This window comes from Apteryx rowi, unplaced genomic scaffold (genome assembly GCF_003343035.1).
Source record: "Apteryx rowi isolate R43461 unplaced genomic scaffold, aptRow1 scaffold_774, whole genome shotgun sequence".
In the NCBI taxonomy this organism is placed as follows: Eukaryota; Metazoa; Chordata; class Aves; order Apterygiformes; family Apterygidae; genus Apteryx; species Apteryx rowi.
This window is the reverse complement of record NW_020451065.1, coordinates 303,857-310,920: the sequence shown is the minus strand read 5'-3', so window position 1 is coordinate 310,920 and position 7,064 is coordinate 303,857. Positions and strand designations below refer to the sequence as shown.

General features: G+C 38.9%; 1 long non-coding RNA gene across 1 annotated transcript; it reads left to right on the top strand.

Annotated features, from left to right (window-relative positions):
• The first annotated feature begins 739 nt into the window (after positions 1–739).
• On the top strand, positions 740–6,153 carry LOC112976863. Its single transcript, XR_003257196.1, has 3 exons — positions 740–815; positions 2,582–2,696; positions 5,959–6,153. It is a non-coding gene; the product is annotated as an uncharacterized LOC112976863 (long non-coding RNA).
• Positions 6,154–7,064: the final 911 nt, after the last annotated feature.

Genomic DNA, 7,064 nt, shown 5'->3' with positions numbered 1-7,064 from the left:
TATTCACAAGCATTCCTTTTTTTTCATTTGAAACACGCTCACTTAAGACTCATGCTGTTATTTTCGGTCAGTATCTGGTGCAGGGCAGTATTTTGAAGTATGGAAAACTGTGAGTGTTCTTGTTCACACACAAAAAAATCATGCTGTTAGGCACCGTATATTCATATAATGAGAATACATATCCTGTCCAAAGTCTACTGCATTTTCAACAGTCTCCCAAATGCCAGCCAACTCAGACTCTGCTTGGCTTCCAAAATCAGATGTGATCAGGCATGTAACAATGTAAAGAAAAATAAACCCACAAAGGCACTCTGAATTATAATGTAAATTTTTTTCTAACATACAAGAAAGAACAAAATGGAAGTTTTATCCCAGCTCTGCTTCCTTTTGAGTTCCCCCACCCACCCTTATTACTGTGAGCAATATTTTTCAAAATAAAGGCACACTGATTTGTTTGTTATTCTGGGCTCTGAAAAGAAAATCAGATTGGAACACTGTCCAACTGTATGGCTGTAGTCCCATTAAGGACCTCTAAGCATACTTGTCTTTGTCCATTGTAAACTAGTTCATTGTCTTCCGGGGAGAGCTCATGATAAGCCAACTTATATATAACTTTATAACTGTATATGCTTATACATTTTTGCAGGATGTTGACCCACATCATTCCTGTTGGTTCTCACACACTAAGAGATGCACATAATGAGCTGCCGCCTCCTGCTCCCCCGCTGCTCGGCTGTTATTTTACACACTGGTGATACATCTCTGAAGCCTCTCTTCCCCTTGGTGACCCCACATGGCAGCCTCAACTGGTCGGCGTGAGTTGGCTCTGTCATCCCTGTGTGTCCAGAGTCCTGAGGCCACCGGGCTGTACTGCAGAGGCTGCGAGCTTGAAGGAGACTGCTGTAGGCGCAAACTGTAGCACTAGCTCAGGGCTGTGGTCCCTCCTGTCTCATGTGGCTGATGCATCTCATGCACTGGCAAAAACAAACAAACAAACAAACAAAAAAAACTTGTTATTTTTGTCCAAATGTTTGACCTCCTCAAACATCCGAGGAAGAAACAGGTCCATTGGCATTCTCTTGCTAATCCAAGGAAACCTTTTGCACGGGCCTGTGCTTTCTAACCTGAGATTGACTTTAATTATCCATTATTTTGTCCTCCTCCCTGGGAGCCTCTAGCTGAATGCATTGTGCCACCCAACATATTAGTCAATCATCCCAGCTTATGGAACGCTGTACTTTGCATCTTGGCCTCAGTGTCATTCATGTGCACTGAGTGGAGACAGCAAGCAGATTTAAGACACCGCGCACATTTAAGCGTGCTAGGACCTGTCTGTTCCTATAGTAAATAACTTTGCTGACATTCAAGCTGCATGCAGCTTGATGTTAGGTCAAACAAAAATGTCACACTATAATCACTTTTTAAATAGCTGTTTCCGGCTCAGTACTGTATAGTTCTGCAAGAGAAAGCACTTAAAGCTGACAGACAGAAAGAGGAACCTTCTGTGTAGGATGTTTGCCTAATCCCATCTCTGCCCCTGCCTGTCAGACTTGGAGGTTTTGTTTGTTTAAAAAAAATTCTGTGTATACATTTTAATGCCACTGTACTTTTCAGATGGGCAGACTATAAAGAAAACTCCTCAGTGAGTTCTGGGGAGAGCCCTTTGATGTGGCTGTGAGTGGTTTGGGTGGCCCCGGAGGTACAGTGCCCTCAGCAGCATTTGAGGTCAATGCTGTGTCGTGGTGTGGGGGGCACTAAGCTGCTGACATGCCATTGCTTGGAAGAGACCTGTGGGTAAAATCCTAATGAGCTTTAGTGGCCAAAAGTGTGAGTGTTTTCACATTCCCTAATACCAATCCCTAAATTAGTCTCTATCTCTGAATCGCCCCGTGGAAGATGTGAACCACAGGGGAAGCCTCGTGAGACTGACTTTCACTGTCAGCCACCTGAGTTCGGTGGCTAAAGTTAGATGGTGTGACGGTCTGCATATCGTCTCAGCGAGGCTCTGGCATCCTGCCTTGTCCTAGACGGGCACTAGTGTTGCCACAGGGAACAGCGATAGCTTGCTAGGGTGCACAGTGGTACTCTCTGGGCTTTCCTGAGTGGTACTTTCCTCTTCCACAGAGCCAAAATATGGCTGGAGGGCATACCTGCACCCAGCCACCTGGAAGTGTGCCCGAGGCTGCTCCTTCTTGTCACTCTCTCCCACTTTCCCAAAATTGGACATGTGAGAAGAACTTCCCACCTGCATCTTTGTCTTTTGCATTAAAAGCTCTCCCTGGGTGGCTATGAGTGGTTTGTGTAGTGGCAATAAATGGCAATAATCAGAAGGTGACAGCATTTTCCAAGGGGAAACAGTTCTGGAAGGCAAAAGCATTAATGATCTACAAGGAACAATTGAAGTGAGTGATCTTTTAGCCAGAAAAGAACTGTGTAGGAGGTGCTGTGGAAATCCATGAAGGAACAAAGCAGACTTGTCATCAACAGTTTATGAGAAAAGAAGAAAATAGCCTTTCTTCAACTTTTTCACTATAACCTTTTTCTTCTTACTTTGATCTTTGACTTTCTTTTTTCTAACCAGCTGGGGGACTGAGAAGGTGCTATAGATGTGACTGAATGCTGCCATGAGAGTCCAGCCATGGAAACACCCCCGACTGGTGCTTCACTGAAGCTGTTGACCCCTGCTTGTAAGTCTTGTAAGTCATTTCCTTTCCTGATTAGATCAAAATAGTGGCACCAATCTGAGCGTGTCAACATGGAGATTTCTATGCTCATTTTCATCACTGTCCTAAAGGAATGTATACTCTATACCTTTTAGGTTGAAAAGCAAGTTTATTCTTGTAGAAATATATTTGCAAGCTGCATTTAGACATTCAGCATTAAATCTTCACACATCCCTTATTTCACATAGTTACAGAGTGTGGTGGCTATTGCCAAATCTTATAATAATAAACATGATAGATGAGCAAAACTCTTCCACATTCAGACTCTGGAAGATAGGCTTTTGCCAAATGCAGCTGCTAGCTATTGGGCCCTATAGAGAGGGAGCTGGGAAAATATTATAGCCTCCAAGAGGTAGGGCAAGTTGATCCTTGTCTACAACTATCCAAGATTTCTTAACCCAGAAATACCTTCTTTTATACCTCCAAATTTATATTGGCAAATCTTCTTCTCTTAACAGTATATCTCCTGGGAGTGACTAAATTGCACTGCACTCTGGCTCCACCAGTAATGTGAAAGCAAATAGTGGCAGTTGTATGCAACCCCAGCGGAACTAGTTTAGGGCTGGTGGAGAATTCATCCAGACTAGAAGAGGGAGAAGGAAGAAACGGGGAGATGGATTATGGGACAGAGTATATAGAATGCACAATGCATTTATGAAAAATAAAAATGCATTCAGAGTCCACCAACCTCTCCCTCTTTTAGGCCATCCCTTGGTAGAAAAATTAAAACTGGACTAGAGGAGCCAGCTGTGGATAGGCGTTCCTGATACAGCATGAAAAATAACATGCACTGAAAAACAAATATTGTGATTTGTGATCTTGGGTGGTATAGATTTGTAGGCCAAGAGAAACTCAGATGAGGGAGAATAAAATGCCCCAGTTCAATCTTTCTGAATGTGAATCAATACTTTGTTTTGTGCAATTCTGCTTTCCTGTAAAAGAACACAATGCAAGGTAGGGAAGAGAACAGCTTCTTATGTTACTTTTTTTAATGACATTTGAGATGAGATCACTGTGTGCAGGAACATCAGCTGTTCAACTGATCGTACCAAAATTGACTCTAGTTCTTTTGCATGCTTTATCCACTCTGCTGGTTGCAAATGCTCTGCAAAAACTCTCCTGGCTTCACATATTGCAAGAAAACATATTTGATGGCTCAAGTCACAAATTATCTCACTCTGATTATCTTTCGGTCTTCTGATACTATCTGGCAATGGCAGTTTTGTTACATCTGTTGCATGTAAAATCAGATCTTGCATCCAGGTTTTCATTGGAGGAGCAAAACTTGTGCTGCACCACCATAGGCATGAAAATGCACATATGTATACGTGTGTGAGGAAGAGTGCTGTTTTTTCAGCGTTTATCATCAATAATTCTGCAGTGGGTTTGTGACACGCTAAAATATATGTGATGCAGATGGTATGCCATGATGATCATGATGAGCCAGTAATGAAATACAACTTTAAGAATTGTAAGTTATCCCCCTGTTCCTCTGTTTTCTCTGCTAATCATCCAATAAAAACTTACCCCTCAAGCAGGGGAAAATTTTCAGTAGGATTATAGTAGATAAAATGCTTTAAGACGTTCAGATGAAAGATGCTTTATAGGAAACCAGCATTTTTATAGCAGGATATTTTTTTAATTATGATGGTCACATGATTTTTCTTGTTAAAAATATTTTGCTTCCTTTTTATTGTATGGAATATATACAATACTTAGTAGTACGTGATCAGAAGACATGGTCTTGTCACATCATATGTCGTTCTTGTTATTGAAGATAAAACAAGGAAGGAGAATTTTTTTTCTGAGTCTGTGTAGATCTCCTAATAGTACACACCCGCTGCAGAAAGGAGTTGCAGAAAGGCTGGGTTGTAATGAGCAGGCTTTGTGGGTACCATTTGATATACGTGCCTTTGTATGAAATAACTTTTCTGTATCAAACTTCTCTGTGTATATTTATGCAATACACCATAGACTCAGTTGTTTCACAACTGCATCAAACTCTGGAAAAACCAATGGAAAGATTCATGGTGAATTTGGTGGAGTTTCACATCAAAAGCCCCAGTGGAAGAAGAATTAGGCTCCTTATTTCTTTGTTTTATAGATACAAAAATTGTAGTCATAATAATTGGTGATACAGATTTAAATTTACTTTAGTTTAAAAGAAAGATATGAGTTCAACAGATAACCAGAATTATAGTGTATATTTTGAAAGTACAAAGCTTTCAAAGTCAGATTTTTATGCACTTTGTGAATTTAACACTACAGTGAAATGGTAGTCATTGTTTAGATTAAAAGAATTATTACTAAATTATTGCAAGTTATAGAGAGGAGAAAAGAGATCCTTTACCTGTGTACATTGTGAAAGAAAGTAATAGGACATAATAATTTGCAGGATGGGATTCTTCAGTAACATAGTATCACCCCTTTGTGCCATTAAAAAGAGAGGAACTTGCCATATGCTGCTGTTTAAGGGAAAAAAAGTCATGCTAGAATGAGAAATAAAACATTGTTAATATTACCAGGTTTTGCTTTGTTAACTTCACATTCTTTAATTTATGCAAAAAAATTCATGTAAAAATTTATGCAAGGATTTTATGAAGTGCTTCTATACACCCACAATTTTACTGTTGCGTTGCAAGTGGATCATAAATCCTCAGATGTTTTTAAAGCTAAGACATGCAGCCATATAAAATTGAAATTCCCAGGGATTTTTCAGAATTATGATTTGTCTTGTGTAGTAGATCTGAGGAGCCACTGCTTTTCCTGTCCCATATTTTTCATAAGGGAAATCAAATACAGTAGTATCAACCTAGAATTTCTACTGAGCAGAAAAATACTGGTATTAACTTGCCTGCCTTTTAAACCAAGATTTTTTATGCAAATTTATAATCATTTTACAGATTAGAATAGAAGACATGATTTTTCATAAAGCATGTATCTCTTCTATGCTTTTTAGCTGGATGCATTGGCAGATGTTACAGTATGTATGCCTTACTATGTGTAGTTGTGTTTCTACTCTGAGAGTATGTATTTTGTTTCATTTGTTGTTTTGGTAAAATTACTGAATGTTTCCATAAGCACAGGAGCAGGTTTCCTATCACAGAGCTCTTTGAATGTGAAAATGGCATAGCAAATATACAGACTCAAGAAAGCATTTCAAGACTGCTGGTAGTTACAGTATTCCAGTACAAGGCACTCTGATAAACTGCTGTACAAATGTGTTCCATTACAGTGTACTGACAGGTTGGTGTGGTGACATTAGGAAGATGACAGCAATGCTTGAATAATGATTCAACTTGAAAAATCTTCATTGTTTTGTGACTATTTGGAGGATGATTCCAAATAATACTACAAAAGACTCAGATTATAAATGTGTTGGGGTGACATTTGTAATTGTCTTGGATAACACAGTCGGCTGACCTTTGTAAACCAGTTACTACACAATCCATGATTCAATAAAACCTACCCCGTCCAAATGTTTTTAAACTGGTTTCATTTTGTAGCTTTTTTTTTTAATAGGTTAGATTTTTACAAAACTTGTCAATAAGATTCCTGCTGCCTCAAAGTTCCAGATTTTTCTTTTTTTATTTACTATGTGAACATTTCAATCAAACCAAATATGACAGCTTAAAGAGCTGCAGATGGCTGTGGGGCTAGAGAGAACTCACTGTCTAAATTAACAGGTAGAAAGGAGAGTCTCCTACTAGGCTATCTTAAGTTCAGCTGAGCTAATTTAGTAATGAATTTTTCTTCAGCCTCAATTCACAGCGTAAAGTTTTGAACCTTCTCTGGTGCAGACTGGACTCTGCTGGTGGTAAGCATTTTCTTTTTTAAATTTACTGTAATGGACATCTGTAAATCCAAAAACATCCATGATTTCACATGTGTTTCTGATTTTTTTTTTTTTTTTTTGACACTGGGGTGTTAAATACAGGTTGTAGCTGTAGTTTGACTTTGTCTCTTTTACGCATGTCCTGCTTTAAAAAGGAATGAAACTAATAAGCATGGGTAGAAAGGTGCAAGGTAAATCCTTATTTCTTCACAAACCTTATTTTGCATGATCGAAGATTTATTTGCTTTTTCATTGTACGAGCATTTGTTCATTCCTGTTGCTTCTTAATTTAGCTTCTTCTAGCTATGTTATAAGGTAAGAGGCTTAGGTAGATTCCATTCTGAAAAGAAAAATTGTTCAGATCAAGAAAACCTACAAAAACTAGACTGTCGACTGAGTAAAAAATGTTGGTCTCACCCCTCCCCATTCATACATCAACAATCTTTTACTGTTGTAACTAGAAGGGTAAAGTACTCTCTAGCAACAATATTTCAGAAAAATGAATT